A 23,381-nucleotide genomic window follows, 5' to 3' on the forward strand; every position below is an offset into this window, starting at 1 on the left:
TGGTTTATTCTCGGTTTTAACAAACCCAATGCCGTGTCCCTTCAAAATATTTTTTTTGTGTATGTGCCTATTTCTAGACAAACCAGTTTTAATGCAAATTACGTAAAGCTGCTTTATATTAAGATAATATAGCGAAACAGTGAATTTATCGGCATCAATCCAAGACGAAAATTACAATATTTCTTGGATATTAACAAATTTATTCTTACAAATATGTAACAGACAGACTACGTTTGGCGAATAATGTATTTTAAGAAAACCCGACGGGGTATGACCAAATACGACAACTGACGCAAGAGTGACTCAGAAACAGGTCGTAAATTACTAAAAATACACAATAAAAATAAATTCAACACGCCTTCTTAGGATTCACATTGTGATTAACCCAAAAAAGTGTTGGTAATCAAGGTGTCAAGAAACACCTAAGTTCATAATCATTTTTATTGCAAAACGTCAATTGGTTAATAAATAAGTTTTAGGACCACACTGACTACGGACGACAATTTGAGAAAACACAGGATAATGAAAAAGAGAAACATTTCGGCCGAGACCTCCACTCAGTCGTAACTTCTATGAAAGTTATTCACAAAAATGTCCTACCCTCCTCAAAATATTTTAAACTATACCATTTTTTAAAGTATTTTTCATTAAAATATATTTTTCGGTGGATTTTCATTGAAAAAAAAAAAAAAAAAACAACGCATTTGCCCCCTTTGATTTGAAAAATATATTTGGCCCAACTGCCACATTTTCTACAGTTGATACCACTACTAACACAGCTCACAGGAGAAATTCCTTGGGAAATTAAAATTAACCGGAGCAGTTACCCAGGGCAATGCGGCTGGGGGGGGGGCTGGGGAATTGCCCACTTTGATCATATTTTTTATTCGTTTTTTCCTTATATTTGAGTCGAGTGGGGAGGGGGGCAATCTAATTAATTTTTCCCCGGGCACCACTAACCCCTAAGAGCGGCTCCGCATAGATGACGAGTCTATACCTCTCTAATTTTTCACGAAAAACATTTAGCCTTAATGTTCGGTTTTCAGTCTCTTTTTCATTGCCTCTAGTTCTTGAAACTGCAATTGCTTTTGTTGCAGCAGGACTTCAAGGTTTTTTTTTTCTAAATTTAAGAAATAAATTTACAAATCTTTAAAACCTTATAAACAAGCACTGAGCAAAGGTATGAGGATCATGATAATTTCGTGGTGCCTCATTTGAACAGTGCATCTATTCCTCAAGGTATCAATTCTATTTCAAGGAAAACATGAAAGTTTACCAAAGGTCAGTGCAGTGGCAGATCACGGGGAGGGCGAGGGGGCACCCCCTAACGTAGTCTAATTTACTTAATTAACGCAAATTTGCGTTAAATAAGCTTGCTCCTAACGCAAGTTTATCAGATCAACCTATTTTGGCCCCCCCCCCCCCCTAAAATAAATCCTGGATCTGCCCCTGGGTCAGTGCGTTTTGAAGGAGGAAGGATGGATATAGGTACCGCAAAATACCTGTTTGGGGGATCATTGAGGCTATAGGTTTATTCCTGAGGTAGCCTCCCTCAACTACTCTTTTAAGATAAAAAAAAGCCCATCATCTAAAATCTCACCACAATCGCACTGATTACCCAAATAACAGATGAATAAACTAGCAAATTAATTGCCAAAAACTAGCTATGATTTTTATAAAGAAGCCCTGAATACAACGAAACTATTCAAACAGTGAAGTCAAACGTAAAGAAAATAGCAAGTAAATACCAATCATCTTTCTCAACTCAAATTCGTTTTCATATTAAATCCTTAAATGATACATATATCTCCTCATTCAAAGCCGGATTACTACTACCTTGAATTGGTAGCAAAATATTGAGATCCGATTCAGCGAAATGCTTGATTCTGATTGGCTAATCCCAATTTAATGCCAAATTTTGATTGGTTGAAATTTTAGCTAAGAGGGAACAGTTTGACATCAATTGATCTCATCACGTGCCAAATAATTAAAGCAATTAATATACATTTCATATTTGACATAAGATATACATAAGCAAACAAATATACGAAACAAATATAACACAGGTTATATTCTTTCGAAAGTGACGCAACTCAATAAAAGACATTTTTGGTAGGAAGATGGACAAACTGATTCGGACAGTTATAACATGAGTGACTCCTTCGTCAAAGCTCTTCACTCATTGGAAAAAAATCTAATAAATATGATAAATTTCTGGTTTTAATATAATGAAGACAAGACACAAACGCATTGAGTGGCTACAACACATCAGGATTTATGAAATAACTATTTAAAAAAAAATTAAGAAAACAAGTTGTTCGAAGAAAAGTAGTCCTACTAAAACTTAAAATAAGCAGAAATTGTGTAAAAATTCTAATTGAAAAGGGCTCCTAATTATGAATCCCAAAAAGAATAGAAATTAAAATTAAATAATCAACATAAAGATAACGTAAACTGACATAGATGAATTTATAACTATTAAATGTGCAAAAATGAAATTGAATATTCGAATCAAACTTATAAGAACAAAAACTACTACAAACAGGAGTTTGGCTACTCCCTCTCCCCCTTCCTATCCGTAAACCTTCTAAAGCCTGCTTCATTTGTATTTTAGTGAAAATTACAGAGTTTTAACAGTATGCTTTAATTTTTCAAAAACATCTAAAAAAAAAATCATTACAATAATCAAAATGTCTGGAAAGAAATAATGAAAATAAACTGAATTTTTTAATATACAATGATATTAATTCCAAGAAATCCCAGCAATTCAAGACGAAAGATTTTATTTAACAGTAATTTTTTACTTTTCAATGTTGAAATATATAAAATATTTATAAAATAAGTTCTGTTTTCGATAAAGCACAAATGACAAATAGGCTTTAGAAGGTTGGCGGTCCGGGGGGGGGAGGAGGAGGAGGAGGATAAACAAGGCTTGGAAAGAGGATGGTTGCTTCCCAATCACGTTTGACTCTTCCATAGGACTCTAGAACTTTCAATTTCCAATCGAATGACTCCCCCCTGAAGTTTCTACGACCATCCCTTCCATATGTGGTGGCTCTGGGGAGAAAATGATGAATAATAAATAATACATTGAAGCCTTATGACTCTTTACTATAGGCAATGCTAAAGCGTTGCCCATGATGTTGGCAATATTTTTATGTGACACATCGATTTTTTTTTTTTTTTTAGTCTGTTTCACTTTTTTAGTGAAACTACCTTTCTCCAAGAGGTGGTCTATATTTGCACATGTACCCAACCCATATTTAAACTAATGGCTATCTCTTGGGTAGTGGGGGGGGGGGGTTCTATTCAGCTTATCCTTTACAATTACTAATAAAAGGCAAAGGCCAAATAATTGGTCTTTTTTAGTGAATCAATTATTATTTTTATGGAATTCATTAACAACATGCAATGTTGACAGCAAAACAATAGTGAAAATCTCGAGAAGTTTAATAACCTGACATTGCAGTTGAAGCAAAAACAGAAAATGGGATTCTCCTTGATTTCTGAATAGCTCTAGTTTTGCTATTGATTTGGACACTGCCTGCAGTGTAGTTAGTTTGATTTTTGTTTGATTTAAGCTTTTTTTTATGGATTAATTCAAAAATATCTCCCAAAAGTTTTCAAAGGAAATATCATTACTTTTGTTTAGTCCCACAATATATTGTCAAACCCTTTATGTTGTGTTGTATTTACCAAGCATTGCGAATAAGAAACAAAGGAGGGGGGTCACGAACGCCTTTCAAAAATCTAAAAGGGGTCACAATTATGGAAAGGTTGGGAACCTTGTAGCATTATCTTTTACGTAATTATATTCATTACCTGCGATACTTTTCCAAAATATTTCTGAGGAAGAACCAAAATTCGAACAAGGCTAACTATCACGGGTTTATTTTTGTAAAATATTTTATCTCTTTCGAGTATAATTTGTAATTCAATGTATGCTATTCATGATTCGCTGATACGGAAGAAAAAATGAACAGAAACAAAATAAATAGTACAATACAGACTAAGACAAAGAGAGAGGGAAGGGGGGGGGGATTAAAGTCAAAACAACTTCCCGGTATTAATAGGATTAACGGTCTGCATGTATCAAACATGGGGACCCTTCCCAAGCACGGAATGTTCTTTCGCCATTGTATTCTGAGGTGTCACACCAGTTCTCAAGATGGAAAGAGTGCTGTAAGTTCACTTCGTTCAAGCCTGTTACCGTTTCAACTGCTGTGTGTAAGCAGGGTTGCCACTCGGTGGGAAAAAATCACTAGGTTTTAGTGATTTTTGGTTTATTTAGTGATTTGCATCAATCTAGTGATTCATGTGCTGAATTAGTTATTTTTTGTTTGGGCAATATAAGAAAATCACTAAAAATAGTGATAAATCACTAGGGGTGGCAACTCTGTGTGTAAGATGTATAGACCTTAGTTGTTATCACAGATGAGTTTGAGAGCAAGTGCTATATGTACCTATAAGTTCGGCCATAGCGGATCTGGTTGTCCCAAGGCACTTTGTGCTCTTCCCAATTTGCTCCTTAAACCAGACGCTTCTGGTTTTATCTTATTTTTTTGAGGAGTTGATGTCAGACAGGCGTTTGACGCCCTAAATCATGCGGCAACGTTTCTTCCTTCTGCTAAAAATGGTATAAATCGTTACATTATTAAAGCTTTCTGTGCCATGTATTCTTGCCTTCAAATCCATCTGGGGATCCCTCTGCCAATACCTAGGGACCAGACGCATCAAAATAGAAGAATCTCAGTCGGAAAAGGAGTCTACGAAGGCAGAATTTCTTCTCTTGCTCTGTTTGCAGCTATGTTGTTTGGCCCTAAAAATACTGCCCGTCGTTTTGCGTTTCAAATGCCATCAATGCTTCTCATTTCATTTGCCGATGAATTTTACTTTTTTACTTATTAATAACACGATTATAACACTTCACAGTTTACAACTACTGCACTAGTGAAAAAACCTAAGTTTTTGCTGACGCGCAGTAAAACGGATGAATTCATTAGCATAAGTCGAACGATTGAAAAACCTTCTCACATTTTCAAAAGTCTGCCAATGGCGTCAATTCTCGAAGATTTAGGGAAGGGAGGGTATCTTTCAGAATATAGGAGCGGGGCAAATTTATCGTTTTATTCAATTCTTCAAAGAAAATACCAAAAAAAGGCATTTTCAATGAAAATACCATCAAAAAATATTTGTAAAAATATAAGGGGAGGGGGCAAATAAAACGATATCAGTTGACGCAGAGGTACGAGTATCAAGGGCAAAATATAATTTCATTTTGGAGACTTTTCAACTTGTTTCGGTGGGTGGAACGGGCTTTTTCTAATAGATTCAAAAACCCCAAAGTTTGTTACAGTAAAATCAATTAAAACTAAGCTATTCAAAATTTTACGTTGTAGCAAATAACGAATAATAGCTACCACATCAATGCGGTTTGTATTGCAACGAATAGGTGTGAGCAACACTATATCCAGGATATATGTTCAGGCGCGGGGTGTTTTTTTGGGGGGGAGGGTACAAAAATTTATAAAACACGTCAAAAATGTGTTTATATGCATTTTTAATTTTTTAAATATCAGACAAATTTTCGTGGCGGGGGGTCAAACCTGGTAGCCCCGCTCCTGATACGGTCTTGGTTGTGAGAGTAATAAATCAAATGACAATAAATGTGCTAATAGCACATAACAATATAAATGAAAATAACTTAATTTTAAATGCATCCAAGGACGAAGGGGGGGGGTACACAGTGGTCCAGCTTCAAAAGTGAATTTTCTTATTGTATTCCCTATTCCCAAGAAAACGGAGCCTCCCCTCTCCCATCTGCGTCTACATTTCGAAAACTGTGTTTTAAGCAACAAGAATAAAAAGAAGATCGCGTTGTTACAGAAGGCTTACAAATCAGAGCCAGGAGTATTGTATTAGATATGCGTACTTTGACTAAAATAATCCTAAGCCAGACCCTTGAAAATTACACAAAGGGTGTATTGGGCCGTGCCTAGCGGTATCTTGATTCTACAGTTTTCATCGTATTTTATACATAAAGAGTTTTTTCTACTATTTTGACCAATTTAAGTACTCTTTCGAAACACACCCCAATAAATCCTGCATACAAGCCTACCTTCCTAACTAACAAACCCTATGCCTTCCAAGAGCTCTTGCCTGATCTCATTTCAATCTTAGGACTTGAACAACCTGTGTATAAAAGCAGTACAAAATAAAATAGTTCCAGCTCCACAAAAAATAAGAGAGCTGTATGATATTTTAACAAACAAGTTAGTTGAAAAAAAAAAAAAACAACAACAAATGAATGGAAACTTAAATATCGTGTTCGATGACTTAACGTAAGTGATGTTCCACGCCTAAAACCACTTGTAAAATATATCATCTTCATTATTCAACACACGGTAGGACCCTTAAACATTTTTTCTTTTGCTTCTTGTTTATTTCATTTCATCATACTCTATTGAAAATACAAGTATTTATGACAAAAAACATGTTGGATAATTACACGGTTATGCCCAATCACCGCTTATCATCTGTTGGTAGACGGGGTAGCCACCTCAACCGGAGCATAAGTTAAGGGGGGTAAAATTCCGATGACCAGCTGTTTTATCAGCTAATGTCAGTTGGTAGCCGGAGTGTTAATTGGGTATTTGGACACGTGCTATCAGTACCACCTGCCTTTATTCACCTGCGCAATCTTCTTGCATGTTTGACTCTCTTAATTATTTCACTTCTGTCTACTTCGTTAATATAATTTCAAGTCAGTCTCATTTAGTTTGATTAATTATAATTATTCATTACCATAATTAATTCATGATTACTTCATTTCTGCTTTAACTCATCAAAGAAGAAAAAGAGTTACTTATGTATTATATACAACACACCATTATAGACTGTATCAAGGAAACTAGTCAAACGGGAGAGACAGATACCCGGTACTAAAACAATTGTTAGTGTGGAATGATAAGTGATGGAACTAATATGAAGTTAATAAAACAGGATGAAAATATGATAGTTTAGAAACAAATTTGGGCTATATATTTGCACATTAACATTAGGGGAGTGAAGGGTAAAGCATATCATATATTAAATACGTAACCTAACCTAGGTACCTTTTCCCCCCTAACGCCCCCCCCCCAAAAAAAAAAGTTTAAATATTGTAAACGCAATAAGAAACCACGCTTTGCAATCCATTTATCTCTTGCAAATACTCGTTTGACGGGTTTCCATTGATTTTTCCTTGTACAGTCTATAGCGAAGTGTTATATATAGCGCATAAGTACCAAAAAAGACTAGCCTAATATTGGAAATAAAAAATACGGGAAAAGTATTACACTTCCTCCAAATAATACTGCATTTTGCACCTTACACGCATTTTGGTCTCGCCCAGGAAAGAGGAGGAAGGAGAGTGACCGGTATGGCCTTCTCCTTGTGAGCACCAATTGGCTATAGTCATCAGAAGACATTGGTCCCTAGGGATTCATAAGACCCGCGCAACTCTCCACCCATGGAAATCCCGCATCGTGACTTTTTGCCCCCCCCCCTCCCCACCATAGGCCTATATACGGCAAAAATGTAAATTATTTCGAAGTTGCATCAAGCTCAAAAAATTTACGAGCTTCGAGGGTAAATTGGAATATGAGTAACCTATAAGAAAACAGCACAAAGCCTATCTTATTCACAAACCTCCAGAATCCACAAAATTTTGAATGCACCGGTTTTGAACTGAGCTGTGCTCAAGTTCAGAAGCAAACAAAATGATTTTTAAAAATCTGTCGAATGAATCATTGCTGCATTAAATTCAAATAAGCAATAAATCTACTCATCTCTGTCCGCTCTTTGTTTTTTTTTATGGGATTCATCAGTTTCATTTCACTCTTTAATAGTCGAATGCTCACTTGAAAAAAACAGGGATAATTTTAAAGTAATTATTACATCGCGTGCTTTCCTGAACCCAGAAAAATGCGTCCATAAGATCCGCCATGATAAATTCCACAGGGACTATTCCCCACTAGAATGACAGGATTAGTTTTGGCTGAACTTCTTATCTCTGTCTGTCTATACAATTTCTAAAATAATTCTAATTTCTATTCTCTAAAATTAAACTTGTTAGAGATTTTGTGCGTCTGGGAAATCTGAGTAAAAGTTTAGAAAAATTTAGCAAAAACAACAAGCTTGACAGTTTCTTAACGAAGATATTGACTGTATTTTACAAAAGCGAATACAGTCATACAGATTATTAAAAAGGAATTCACTGCCATTTAAATAGTTTTTTTTTATTAGTATTACTTACGAACAAGGGTCGCGGATATATATATATATATATATATATATATATATATATATATATATATATATATATATATATATATATATATATATATATATACAGATATATACAAGGACTAAAAAATACTATTAAGAAAAATGTAATGAAACAAAACAAATTTTAGACCAAACATTACCGAAGCATTGCTAAATGTCTGAGATTATTTACCTTGACAGACGAAGTAGGCTATAATAAAAGTGTTTATAATAAAAGGCCTTTTTGGACACAATAGTATCAGATGCCTTGGCCGCCAAGCATGAGACGTCAGCTGTAACACCGTAGCTGCTTTTGCTTCTCTTCAAATAGAGGAAGGGCAGCACCATGAACTGCATCCTAAGTTAATGCCATATGCTACTATTCTCTAGATTAAACCATTTCTAAGATTCATTACCAGCGATTCAAATCCATCCCGATTAATACTATACAAGCCCATAACGTCCCATTTATAGAGCTCGTACATCAGATTCGGGAATCGTTACGATATAACTGAAAAAAAACAACCCCCCCCCCCCCAGTTATGTAGGGTGATAGAATTGGCGGTACTTTCCCATTATGTGGACACCTCCAAAAAACAGTCACGAAAACCTGAGGCATCACCTCGACAAAATCAAAGATTGGTACTTTCGCATTATATGGGCCCCTCTAAAGAAGTCCAACAAGAGATGCTACAGTCAAACGGGAAAGACACAATGAAAAACCTGTTTTTACAAAATGATTCAATGCACCGCAGTAGAGAAATACATTGTATAGCGGGGTTTTAAGATATTTAAAGTGTTGTTCTTTTGTGTTTTGAGGGGGGGGGGGAAGGTACCTAGTTTAGGTTAGGTTACGTATTTATTAAATGCTATGCGTTACCCCCCACTCCCCCTAATGTGCAAATATATAGCCCAAATTTGTTTCTAAACTATTATATAGTCATCCTATTTTATTTCATTAGCATTAGCATTAGCCAAACTTGACTTTTTAGAAAGGCCCATATAATACGAAAGTGCCCAAAGATTTGACGCTACCTGATGTTGTATAAACAATTATTCAGGGGTTTTTCACTCTGGTAACTATATTTAAACTGTTGTTTTTCTGTGGTTTAGAGGGGGAAAGGTACCTAGGTTTTGTTACGTATTTAATATATGCAATGTTTTACCCCCCCCCCCCCCTAATGTGCAAATATATAGCCCAAATTTGTTTCTAAACTATTATATATTCATCCTATTCTGGTTCATTTTATTAGCATTAACCAAACTTGACTTTTTAGAGGTGTCCACATAATGGGAGAGTACCGAACTGACCTTTTTCAGGCCGTATCAATCATAATAATAGAGGTCAAAACTGTTATTTTCACATTCTCACTTTTATCAATGCTATCCAGCAGAATTTATATATTTTTATTGAATATTGCCAACCAAGATGTCCACGTTACAGATTCAAATCATAGAGGTGTTTCTTTTTAAATTTATCAAGTGTTTTGCAAGGGACCGCAAAAACGTTCTAATTATTGCAAGATTGAAATTATCGAGTGTCAAATTTGTCGAGAGTCAACGCTACATTTGAATATTCTAGAATACAGTAAATATTCTGTCCTTTGCTTACGATTGCAAGGCATTCCCCAGCGGAATTCCGTTAAAGTAAACCATTATCCCAAGATCAATTAGGATTTAAACAATCTACATAACCGAAAAGAGCTTTTAAGGATTTACTACCCCTCCTCCAGCCCTTGAATTTTATTGTGGTAAACTCACTTATTTCATAAAGTAACCTTGATTTATAGGATTGTAAAATGTCAACCCATATCCCGAGTATTTTTATGTCTCAATGTCTTTCACTCAAAACAGGTAGTGAGATTATTTAGTAAAGATAAAGAAGAAGCAGGAGTAAATAATAAGATTTCAAAGTGACAAAAAAGAGAGTACAAAAATAAGGGAAAGGAGTAACAGAGTAGTTAAGCGAGTTAGGAAGTTGTTTGTTACCTTTTCTTTACAGCCTGTTGAAAAAAAAAAAAAAAAAATGAGATTAGAGTAAAAAGGACACACGAAAAAAATCGTAAATGAACAAACCAGGATATACCAAAGAATCGTAAATGGCCATAAAAAGGACAACAAACTAATAACAGGTTAAAATTTATACGGAAGGAGAACGCAGCACGAAAACGAAAACCTTTGGTACTTGTATATTATATAAAACACACTCGAGAAGTGAAGTTTGGTGACATTAAACTATGAGGAAAATAGAACACTTTATTAACAAAACTGCGAAAGTCATTTGGGAATTATTCAATTGGGAGCTTCGGCGTCGGCTGACCGTCTCAAAGAGAAAGAAAAGTTCATTTTTACGCGATACTTGACCTAGTTCATTTTAGTTCATTATTAACACGATTCGTCAGGACACCGGTTAGTTTGCTTTGACCAGTGATAAAGGTACTCTTTTACTAAACGGACTCTTTTATATAGTGCTAGTTTGGTTATTGCTAATGAAGTAAAATAAAATAGGATGAATATATAATAGTTTAGAAACAAATTTGGGCTATATGTTTGCACTTTTTTTTGGGGGGTGGGGGGCAAAGCATAGCATATATTATATAAGTAACCTAACCTCGGTCCCGCCCCCCCCCCCCCCAAACCAATAATTTAAATACAGTTCTTGCCTTGTTATATCCAGAAGGCAGCGTAAACCTGCTGTTCATAACGCGTCTCGGTCTATTTCGTGACTGTTTGCATTGCCGTATACAAAAGAGTCCGTTTAGTAAAAGAGTACCGTGATATAATATAGTCTATCGCCATAGATATTCAAATTAATATTTGGGGTTTGCCAAGGACTGAAGAACAGGCATTTATATTTTTCCAGGATAAGGGATTGTTGCCCAAAACAAAACATTGCGTCAATGGACACACCATGACTTTGTACTCTTACGAGAAGCAACATTTTTGGAATTGTAACTCTAGGCCATGTTTGAAAACCGTCAATTTGCGTGTCAGTACGTGGTTTTCTAAAAGTAAAATATCATTTGTTAATGTAGTTCGTTTCATTTATTTCTGGGTTAACGAATTGTCGTCTGTGGCCAAGGGGCGGATCCAGGATTTTTTTTAGGAGGGGGGCGCAAAACAGGCTGATCCGATAAACTTGCGTTAGGAGCAAGTTTAATTAACGCAAACTTGCGTTAATTAAGTAAATTACTCTACTTTAGACGACGTTAGGGGTCGCGCGCCCCCCTCCCACCTCTGGACCGCCACTGCTGTGGCCTGATGTCAACAAGAGCTAGGCATTTGTAAACAAACAGTTGTCGATTGGAATAACTACCTCCATGAAGTGTTCATTTTAACGCAATTCTTGAGGACATTTCTGCGTTGACAATTTTGCCAATAAAGTATTCTATTTTCATCATATTTTTTTTCATTAGCGTTAACCAAACTTCACTTCTCGAGTATGTATAGACAAGTACCAAACTTTTTTTTTATGAAACTAGCTTTTACAACGTTTGTTTATTACTGGGCCACCCAGTACGTAGAGTATATAGCGTTGCCACTCAACTGAAAAAAAGTGATATGCCTCTAAGTGTCGTAAGCAGTGTAGGTTCATTTTTCAGGCCGCTGTTTCACCGAGCCGGAATTTTTCCGGCATATCTCAAGAGACAATACCCCATCCCCCACACACCATGTAAGGGATTGACAGAAGATTTTTTTTAAACGCGAAATGCAGTTTATAAAATGCGGTTAAAAAAAGGTTTATAAGCAATATGAGGATTAAAAATTGGGATGAAAATACTACAAATCGGTTTGTCTATTATACTGAAAGAGGGCACAGTTTTGTTCAGTTATGAGAAACGTAAAAAGGGGATAATAAAAACTTAAATAAACACAATGTTGGTGCAAAATCTAGAGCTGTCTTCAAGGGTGCTCAGAATATCAGGTTTTCGCTCAAACATACAGAAAGGAGAAATATTAGAGCAGAAAAGGGATGAACGTAAAACTAATACTGCAAAACATTCAGCTAGAACTATTTCTAATTGGAAAAAAAAACGCAACAAAAAACGGCGAAGAGAATTTGTTTCTTGGGTAAAGCTACAGCGTGAAAGACGAGTTTCCCTGGCGCGTTTGAATTTACTATAAGCCATATACCAAAGAAATTTAACAAGAGAAAAACTTTCTGGGTGGCAAACAGCGGAATTTCTCTCTATGAATATGCAATACCGCGAACAAGGGGTTTCGTTTCCTCTTAGAAATGCTTGGAACAAAAGTAGAAATTTATACTTACCATTCAGCCCGGAAAACAATAGATTTTGATTCAAATTGCTTGTCAAAGAATCTTAAAATTCAAATAAAGGTGAACTTCATTAAGTCACATAACATGGTAACAATAAAATAAGAGGGCTCTCCAAACTATATGTAATTTTCTAAAATTGTATGCAGTGTTTTCTAGGAGAAAAATGCATTTCCTGACATTTTTTACAATAAAAAAAAACAACCATTAAATACTGCTCAAACTTCCAGGAGACTTTTTTTCGATGTCAGTGTTCAGGATATTTGCAAGAAACAACTTAGTTTTACTACCAATCGCGTCAATTGGAGGGAGGCATTTGTCCCCCCTCCCCTAGATTTTGCGTAATCCTGACTGTCGGGTATTTTCATTGAATAATACCTTTTTGGTATTTTCATTGGAAAATAAAAAAATGCCCACTAGGTTTAAAATACGATCCTCCCTCGGACATTCGCGAATTGACGCTAATTTTTAATCCAAGATGCCTGTTAAGTTTTCAGTGAAGTATAAATAAAACATGAGCCGTTGCAGGAGGCGGCAATAGTCGATTTTAGCAATTTTTTTAAGCCTGCCTTCATTTTTCTTAGCATTTTTTAATTTGCATTTTCTAACTAGCATTTTCTTCATTTTTGTAATTTCTGGTTGTTTTATATTAAATTTTCCCATTGTTTTGTTTTCCCATTTTTTTTTTTATGTAAAATGAGAAAGGCAAGGGAGGAAGGTGGCAATTCAAAGAATAAAAAAGTCAGTTTTTAATATCGAAGTAAACATCACGACTGGTTCGACTATGCGACTGGACGTCCGACCTACATAAACTGTGAAGGGGGGGGGACATATAAAATCCCGATTTACACGGAATAAGATCCTCCAGAGCTAGTGATGGCGCATTGTACATCGAATCGACATTTCAGTTGCCGAGTCTTTTCTTTATATGGACACCTAGGAAACTTGTCGCCCAACTTCGCGGTAGAGGGAATCGAAACTCGGGCTCCTTATTGCCAAGCAGAGTATCAATATGCTGTGCTATCACAGCGTTTTTCTAATGTATCAGAAACAAACCCGGTAAATCACCTATTATGTACTTACCCAGAGGAGGGGAGTTTAGGCCTTAAATCCCTTCCAAAATTTCTATATTTTTTCATATTTTTCCAGCTTTTCATGTAGGCTGATTTGTTTTTTGAGAAATTAGACAGAATACAACCTACGAAGAATAAATGTTCCTTTCTTTGCAAAATTTGAGCCAAAGAGTCGTCTACTCTCCGCCGCTTGGTATATTTTTAGGGCGTACGTTAAGGAGGCAGAGTCCCCGCAACACTTATCGCAGTTCTGCCATGCTTGGTTTGAGAGTTCGGTTAAGCGATTAGGTTTGGTTATTTTCTGTTTAACTAAAACATGGTTATTGCAGTAAGATTTATTTCATGCTAAAATTTAGTATTTATTTTTCTATATCCATATTCCTCCTCCCATCACGTTCCCTATCCATCTCCCCCTCAAGCTTCCTTCTATCTCTATTACCATTCGCACTAATGAAAGGAATTTTAAAAGCGTTTATCACAACCCCTTCAATTCTGTTTCGAAAACACTTCAGGTAAACCCCGCCGATTCGAAATTATGGTGGGGTTCATCGCAGCAAAAAAGGCCGTATACCCCCCTCCTGTGATACTGTCATTACCTGGTGTTTTGTGAGATTGTCTTAATCGTGCAGACTGGAATATAGTGGTGATAATATTAGTAAATTAGACGGTTTAATATGTTGGTGGTCACTATTGGGGTGGTCATTTTGTGGCGGTTTTGCAAAGAAAGGTATTTAAGCGATATTTCGTATTAAAACAGACTCTTGGAGCATTAAATTTTATACAATTTATGATAAATATATACGCTACATTGGCATGCAAAAAATATCTGATTAGAAATAAAGTAATATTTTTCATATAATTTTCAAAAAGAATAGCAACGCAAAAAAAAACCAATTCGAGGAAAAAAATGCATGCGCAAAGGACATGGCAGATCGAATAATTGTCCCCTCCGTCTGCAACAAAGAAAAAGGACAATGTTTCCGTTTTAACCATCAGTGCGAGGGGTCACTCACTCTCAAAAATCATTTGCACCATTTGGCACGTGCCAAGCGTGGCAGATTTGCATGGGCTAAGTGTGGCGGAACTCTGCCGAGAGTAGCGGGGTTGCCATGCATGACGTAGCTATATCACACACGTAGGTGTCGAAGATGTATATCGGATGGCGAGAAGTGAGTCACCCCTCGCTTCGTTGAAAAATCAACTGATTCCGACTTTTCTTCTTTTAATTTCACTGATTAAATTAAGAAAAAACTTCCATGAAAAGCAAAAAGCACATTTAAAACTTAAAACGAGCAACAATTTGCTTATACAGAAGACGTTAAATACAACAAGCAAAAATTACCAGGAATGCAGAAATGAAATCTAAAACCGACGGGGATTACTTTGAAAAATGAAGCCAAAGCTAGAACTACTATATACTATCACAGACATGTGTAATATTTCCGCTCCCTTAAGCAACCAGAAGGTTAGAATTATTTCCACTTTACTGAAAGCTAAATATACTCAGCAAATTCCTGTTTCTTAACTTGCGACAGTATTAACTAGGTTTGTTGAGAGTACAATATATCTATAATATGGTGACACTTTAGCGCAGAGTGTAGAATAAAGAAGAACGACAGCTATCCTCAAAGGGGGACAATTTCAATCCGTTCAAGTTTTACCGTCACTCTTTATTTTTATTTGTAAAAAAATAGTTTTTTTTATGTTGGATGCAAAATAAGATCCTTTTAAAACGTAGAATTAAGATAATCATTACAAATGTTTTACATCTTGAAACTTTTAATCCCAAATAAGTGAGGTTTTGGCATCCCTCAAACCCTGTGAAAGGCTAGAGTGTCATTTGACTTTTACAATAAACTGAATAAGTATCTTCAAGGCCGTCTCCAGGGGGGTGTTAGGGGGCTTAACCCCCCCCCCCCCCCAAAGTGTTTGTCTGACTCGTAAAAACGTAACAAAAATGAATTTGAACAAATTTTTTTAGCGCATTTTGAGGTTTTTTGTGTAGCCCCCCCCCCCCCGAAAAAATTAATTGAGTAAAAGAAAAAACGAAAAACATCCTGGATACGGCCCTGAATATCTTACATTGAAAGTTCAATTTAGGCATTGAACTATGTATACATTTGGAAGGATTGGTTTTGAAAGGAACAAACCATAGACGAAAGTAAAATTATTACATATTGGACTAATGAAAGAGTATTGAAAAAAAAAATTATAAAAAAAGAGCTTCTTCGAGTTGGAGCTACATTTAAATTTTTAACACTACAATGAAAAACTAAAAACTTCATAAAAATATTAATTTATTTTCAGTCTAGTATTTCGGGGGAATACAGGAACGGCAATACCACCCCTATCTGTGGTAATTTCTATTTGCTTTAAGTTTGGATTCATTTCTCATTGTCACCTTTGTTCGTTATAGAATTTATTCACCGTAAGTTCTGTTTACATTTCGTTTAATCAAATAGTTCGTGGTAACGAACTGTAAGTAAAGAGCGACCCGGCTCAATAGTAACCGAAACTCTAAAAAACAGAATTTTGATACCAATAGATATATCAAAATAATCAAATTTTTATGCTAATTTCAAATATGTAAGTTTCATCAAGTTTAGTCTTACCCATCAAAAGTTACGTGCCTGAAAAAAATTGCCTTATTTTCGGAAAAAGAGGGAAACACCTCCTAAAAGTCATAGACTTTTAGACATAGACTCCAAAAAAATGGAGGGCAACTAGGCCGCCGCGCTCATTATTTCTCCAAAGTCACCCGATCAAAATTTTGAGATAGCCATTTTGTTCAGCATGGTCCTTTGAGAATGACTTAATCCCCCACAGTCCCCGGCGGAAGGGCTGCAAGTTATGAACTTCGTCCAATGTTTACATGTAGTATTGGTTATTGGGAAGTATACAGACGTTTTCAGGGGGGATTTTTTCTGGTAGTGGGGGGGGGGGTCGGGGGTTATGTGGGAGGATCTTTCCATGGAGGAAGTTTTCATGGGGGAAGGAACATTTCTATGAAGGAAGTACCGAATTTCCCAGCATTATTTAAAAAAAACGATCACGAATTAAAAAAAAAAACAAGTTTTCAACTGAAAACTTTTCAACATCAAAACTTAAAACAAACAGAAACTATTGATTGGATTCGACTCCTAGTAAATACCTCGCTCTTTACGGTAAAGTTTTTTTGAGTACTTTCATAAGAGCTATTTACTCTAATTAACGACCTTTCAATCAATCAATCTATTATTTATTACCCACAACTACTAGACTACAAGTAGTACAAGTGGAATATAAACATAATAATAAAAAACAAAAACAAAAAAGAACTCAACAAACACTAGCAACTCAATTAAACTAAGAACTGTAAAAGACCGTTGTAAGGGCCAATATGATTAAGTGGTCATTCTTAAAGAATTGGAAAGAAATTCAAACTTTAGCGTAAAGGGCGAGGTATTGACTAGGGGGCGAACGCCCTAATATACGTAATAAAAACATACGAATATAGAAGTTCGTTACGTAAGTTAATTCGTAAGTTTATTTATTACGTATATTTATTACTAATAAAAACGTTAGTAAATAAAATTAAACAACTTTCGAGAAAGCCATTTAGCGAAAAAAATGTAAAATTAATATGAAAATTTCGTTTTAATTACTCATGTACGGCGAACCAAAAAAAAACCTGCATTAATTCAAAACCGTTCAGAAATTAAATAAAGAAAAACAAGTTTTTTTTTTAACTGAAATAAGGAGCGACATTAAAACTTCAAACGATCAGAAATTATTCCGTACATGAAAGGGGCTGTCCCCTCCTCAACGCCTCGCTCTTGGAACTAAAGTTTGACTCTTTATTACAACTCTACTTTTAAAAGAAAAAAAAACTTTAGCGTAAAGAGTGAGGCGTTGAGGAGGGGGCAGCCCCTTTCATATACGGAATAATTTCTGTTAGTTTTAAGTTTCAATGTCGCTCCTTACTCAGTTAAAAAAAAACTTTTTTTTTATTTAATATCTTATATAAACTAGTTTCTTCTCGTTTTAAATTTGAAAGTCGTTCTTTACTTTTCATTGAAGCCCCTTGTAATTTATTCATAAGGCCTACATCCGACAATAAGCAAGTTATTTTTTTTTTTTTTTTGCTGGGGCGGAATTGTTTACAGGTGGAGGATAATTTACTTATCACTTGATCATGTGTTTACGTTTCTCTTTTGTTGTGTTTAAATAGGAAAAAAAAAAAAAAAAAAATCAATTTTATTCTTAACTAGACCTGTTATTTTTATATGTAACATCTATCCTAAGTTTCAGAAATCCTTACATAAAAAATAGAGAATTGTGTCAGTGCCCTGACGCTAGGGCGAAAAAAGAAGAAAAAGCGAATAGCCATAGAATCAAGTGGCAACAATTTGTGTAAACAACACCGTCAGTGAAAAACCAGACCAAAAAAAAAAAAAAACAATTAAGATATCTTGAAGAACTAAACACATTGAACAAGACCACAAAAAATACGATTTAAACACTACACGATGAATATCTCCCCTTTTTTCAGATTTATGAGAAATTGGCGTGATTTAGCCATTAAATAAAGAAGGCAACATAGTGATATTAAAACTCAACTAATTGCATTGAAAAGAACTTATTTCCGCTACTCGAAGGATGAAAATGACGGATATTTACCAAAAAAATATACCACCTGGATATTACCAAATTTTAACCTCAATGTTGGTGTTGATTTTAGGAAACTCTTGGTGATCCAACTGACTAATCAAATATGTATGGCGACGAACAATAAGTAATGAGCAACCCTTGCCAGTTAAATTCAAAACTCTAAAGTGGGATTTTGATAATAATAAAATACATTAAAAGGTTTTGTTTTTTATGCTGATTCTAAATATACAAAATTTACGAATTTCACATTTATCCATCAAGAGTTATTGCAAAAGAGTTTGAGCTACAGCAAAGCGAACACTCCAAGCGATCAGAAATCAGAGGCAATGCCATAGCGTTGCCTATAGTAAAGGCCATACGTCTCAAATGTTTTATTATTTACTTATTTATTATTGTTTTTTTCCCAGAGAAACTTCAAATGGAAGGGGTCGTCACATAAACTTCAAAGGGGGCTCATTCGATTGGAAATAGAGAGTTCTAGTGCCCCTTTTAAGGGTCAAAATTGATTGGAAGGCAATTAACACCCCTTCAACGCCCACCATTTCCCCAAACACATCCAATAAAAATTTTGAGATAGCTTTTTTGTTCTACGTAGTTGATCGCCAGATAAAATTATGTTTTTGAGGAGGACACTCCCCCCAAAACCCCCAGGGCAAGGGTTGTAAGTTACGCCCTGGGGGCATATAAGCTTTTTGTAGAGAGCTTTGTCGTAGAAACTTCAGGAAGGCTCATTCGATTGGAAATTCAAAGGGCTGGTACCCTTTTTAATAGTCAAAAGGGATTGGAGGGCAACTAACTCCCCTCTCACGCCCACCTTTTCCTCAAGCTCATTCAATCAAAATTTTGAGATAGCCATTTTGTTCAACGTAGTTGAAAATTCTGGAAATTACGTCTTTGAGGATGACAATCCCCCCCCCACAGGCCTCAGGGCAAGGGTTGTAAATTATGCCCTGAGGGCATATAAGGTTTTTATAGAAATCGTTGTCGTAGAAACATCAAAAAAGGCTCATTCAATTGGAAATTTAAACGGCATGTGTCCTTTTTAATAGTCGAAAGTGATCGGAAGGCAGCTAACATCTCTTCCACGCCCACCATTTCCCTAAACACATCTAATCAAAAATTTGAGATAACCATTTTGTTCAACGTAGTTAAATATTCTGAAAATTATATCTTTAAGCAGGACATTCCCCCCACAGGCTTCAGAACAAGGGTTATAAGTTATTCCCTGGGGGCATATATAATTCTTATTGAAGGAATGCTCGTATAAACTTAAGAGAGGGCTCATTTGATTATAAACTGGAAGTTCTAGTTCACTTTTTAAGCGTCACAAGATATCGGAGGGTAACCAGCCCCCCCCCCCCCCACCCTTTTTTCCCAAATGCATCCGATAAAAACTTTGAGATAGCTATTTTGTTAAAAATAGTTGAAAGATCATATAACAAAAACTCCCGTGTCGACCCAACCCCCAGGGCCCGGAGGCAGGCGTTGTGTTACGCCCTGGGGGAATATATAGTTCTTATGGAAGGAATTCTCGTAAAACTTCAAAGAGGGCTCATTTGATTGGAAATTGAAAGTTCTATTTCACTTTTTAAGAGTCAAAAGATATTGGAGGGCACCTATCCCCCCCACGCCCTTTTTTTTTCAAACCCATCTGATAAGAACTTTAAGATAGTCATTTTTTAAAAATAGTTCAAAGACTATATAACAAAAACTCAGGGGTCAACACAGCCCCTCAGGGCCCGAGGGCAGTAGTTGTAAGTTATGCCCTGGGGGAATATATAGTTCTTATGGAAGGGAGGCTCGTAAAAACTTCAAAGAGCGCTCATTTGATTGGAAATTGAAAGTTCTAGTTCAGTTTCTGAGAGTCAAAAGAGATTGGACGGCAACAAGCCCCCCCCCGCTCTTTTTTCCCAGATGCATGCGATAAAAATTTTGAGATAGTCATTAAGGTCAAAAGTTTTCAAAAGTCAGATAACAAAAACTCGGGTGTCGACATAGCCCACCAGGGCCCGGGGCAGGCGTTGTAAGTTATGCCCTGGGGCATATATGGTTCTTATGAAAGGGATGCTCGTATAAACTTCAGAGAGGGCTCATTCGATCGGAAATTGAAATTTAGAGTTCACTTTTAAAGAGTCAAGAGATTTAAGGGCAACTAGCCCCCCCCCCCACGCCTTTTCCCCCCGAACCCATTCGCTACAAACTTTGAGATAGCCAGGTTTTTAAAGAAATGTTCAAAAATTAGGTAACAAAACTCCGGTGTCAACACAATCCCCCAGGGCCCGGGGGGTAAGCATTGTAAGTGTTGTCCTGGGGGCGTATATGCTTCTTATAAAAGGGATGCTCGTACAAACTTCAGAGAGGGCCAATTTGATTGGAAATTGAAAGTTCTAGTTCAGTTTTTAAGAGTCAAAAGAGATCAGAGGGCAACTACCCCCCCCCCCCCCAACGCCCCTTTTCTCCCAAATGCATAATTTTTTTTTTGAGATACCCATTTTGTTAAAAATAGTTCCCGGGCCCAGGCCCCACCCAGGGCCCGGGGGCAGGTGTTGCAAGTTATGCCCTGGGGGCATATATGGTTCTTATGGAAGGGATGTTCGTATAAACTTCATAGAGGGCTGTTAGGATGGAAATTGAAAGTTCTGGTTCAATTTTTAAGAGTCAAAAGTGATCAGAGGGCCCCTAGCCCCCCCCACCCCTTTTTCCCTAACCTATCCGATACAAATTTTGAGATAGCCATTTTTTTAAAAGTTCAAAGGTCAGATAACAAAAACTCCGGTGGCGACACAACCCCCCAGGGCCCGGGGGGCAGGCATTGTGAGTTATGTCATGGGGCCGTAAGTAGAGATGACCCTAAAGCTCGTGACATTACCACGTGGTTTATGGTTGTCTCAGTGAGAATGAAAAAACAGGAATTTTCTCACTTGAAAAACCAGGAATTTTGTCACATTTATGGTTGTTTTCATGGATGGTTATGTGTGTTGTTCAATTTATTTGATGTTTTTCTCGGATGTAAACATAAAATTATTGATTTTTTATGTTTTTCGTCAGTGAGAATTTGAAAAACATGAACTTTCTCACATTTATGTCTGTTTTCATGGTTGGTTATGTGTGTTGTTCGATTTATTTGATGTTTTTCATGTCTGTTTTATGGATGATCCAGAAATAGTATTTGTTGTTGTTTCTCGAGCCAAATGTTATGACATTCCCGGAAACAGTTAGATCACGTGTTTCCTTCTCAGCCAATCAGCGAGTCGGTTACATCCCCCTTCTCAGCCAATCAGAGGGCTGGTTACATATGAGCGGCGGACGAAATATAAGGAACGGGATTTTTGCTATAGTTTATTAGTGTGTAATTAGAATTCAAAGGAGTGAGAAGAACTGTTTTGACTTTACTCAATTGGATATATATTTGTGTGTGTTGATTGGCGATGATTGGAATGTTTACACTATTAGAAGGTGATAGTGGAATTGATAATAATAGTACAAGAGCACCAAACATTGCTGTGGAAATTACGAAAGGATCGCGGCTTTGTCTGGAATGGGATGTAGTATATGCAAGATATGTGATATCCTTGAGCAAATTTAAAATGGAAGATCAATTATGTTTCACCGCTAAAGTTGATATAGCGCATGTGAATAGACTTCAATGTGCTTTAAGTGAATTGGTGAAACAAATCGAAGACAATAAACAGTATCGCTAATTGTATATGCTCTGTATTATTGAGGTTGTTGTTCTAATTATTCATTAAAATTGTTTCGAAATCGAAAATATTCCCTTTCTTTTCTGGTTAGGGGTAAAGAATCAGGGTTAGTCTAGAGTCAGCAGTCAGTGTGAAAGGATTGAAAAATGAATAAATTTGAGACAGAGAGAATTAGATCAAATCTAGTGTTTATGGAAAAAAATTTGATTTTGGATAACATTTTTCTCAAGTTATCTTTTCAACACAGGATAGTCTATTGTCAAAGAGCACTTGACAATATAATGAAGAGCGATTCTCCTCAATTGGACTCTTGCATGAAACTTTTAAAATGTGATTCAAATGCATATACTCAAGTTATTTATATATTAATTGGAACAAGACAGAATCATTTTGTGGATATACTTTTGAAAACATTGCCAATGGATTCAATGTAGATGGTTCCCCCATCATTCGAAAGAGGTAACGTCACAGAGCTACTCCTCTCTCCCCCATTTCCCTCTCGTTGAATTTATCGAACGAAGAGGATCAGTTTCGTTTTAGCTGTGAGTGAGTTGACATCGGAAACCGAAAAATGTTCTATATATGTCCATTGTGCATATACACTCTTGGCAGTTGGAATCAATGTGAGACTTGTACAATTATTGATGACTATAGTGAAAAGTGTAAATTATGTAATCCTTGTAAATTACATAGAGGCTATGCAGTACAAATTAAAGGATGTAATTCATGTCTTGAGGAGGTGTATGACTCTCATCCTAGAGGGCACCTGTGCTCCAATTGTCACTATGATAAATGTGGTCAGTGGGAGAATACTTACCCCGCTATGATTGGAAAGAATCCCAAGCGTAATTTTAGTTTATTTCTACGATATTGGTATCGTCACGAATTTAAATTTGTCCTGAATGAACAAACTGGTCTAAGATTCAACTGTTGAAGTAAAAAGAAAATTTTATTTCTATGTCACCGCTGCGGCGGCACTGCCTGCAATGATTATAAGCCAAGTGATTTTTATTTTGCAGGTAACGAATGTGATCCACCACTTGAAAACACTGTATGTGATATTGCTTCAAATAGACAGATTGAAACTCTTGAATTTCATATTATGAATGCAAATAGTATCATTGACTATACAAAGAGATATGACAAGATTGAAGTTACATTGTACTGTAGAAAATGTGACCCTGACTTTGCAGTCAATCATGATCAATATACAGTGAATCCAAATGATTTACCAGCATTAGTGGTTCACGATAGTTGCCTATACATCGAAGATGAAGAAATCTAAAGTGAAGATTTAAAGAAATTTTTGTATATATATACATTTTATTAATAAACAAATTCACAAACATTTTTTAAGCACTTTACTCTTAGGGC

At 36.0% G+C, this 23,381-nt stretch overlaps 1 protein-coding gene across 1 annotated transcript in view; it reads right to left on the reverse strand.

Moving 5' to 3' along the window:
• Positions 1-23,381, reverse strand: part of LOC148942066 (protein rhomboid-like) — a 235,541-nt gene that overhangs the window by 32,209 nt on the left and 179,951 nt on the right. The window lies entirely within an intron of this gene.

The sequence above is a fragment of the Artemia sp. Qi Xiang Cuo genome, chromosome 17, assembly GCF_049724085.1.
Source record: "Artemia sp. Qi Xiang Cuo chromosome 17, ASM4972408v1, whole genome shotgun sequence".
NCBI classification, from domain to species: Eukaryota; Metazoa; Arthropoda; class Branchiopoda; order Anostraca; family Artemiidae; genus Artemia; species Artemia sp. Qi Xiang Cuo.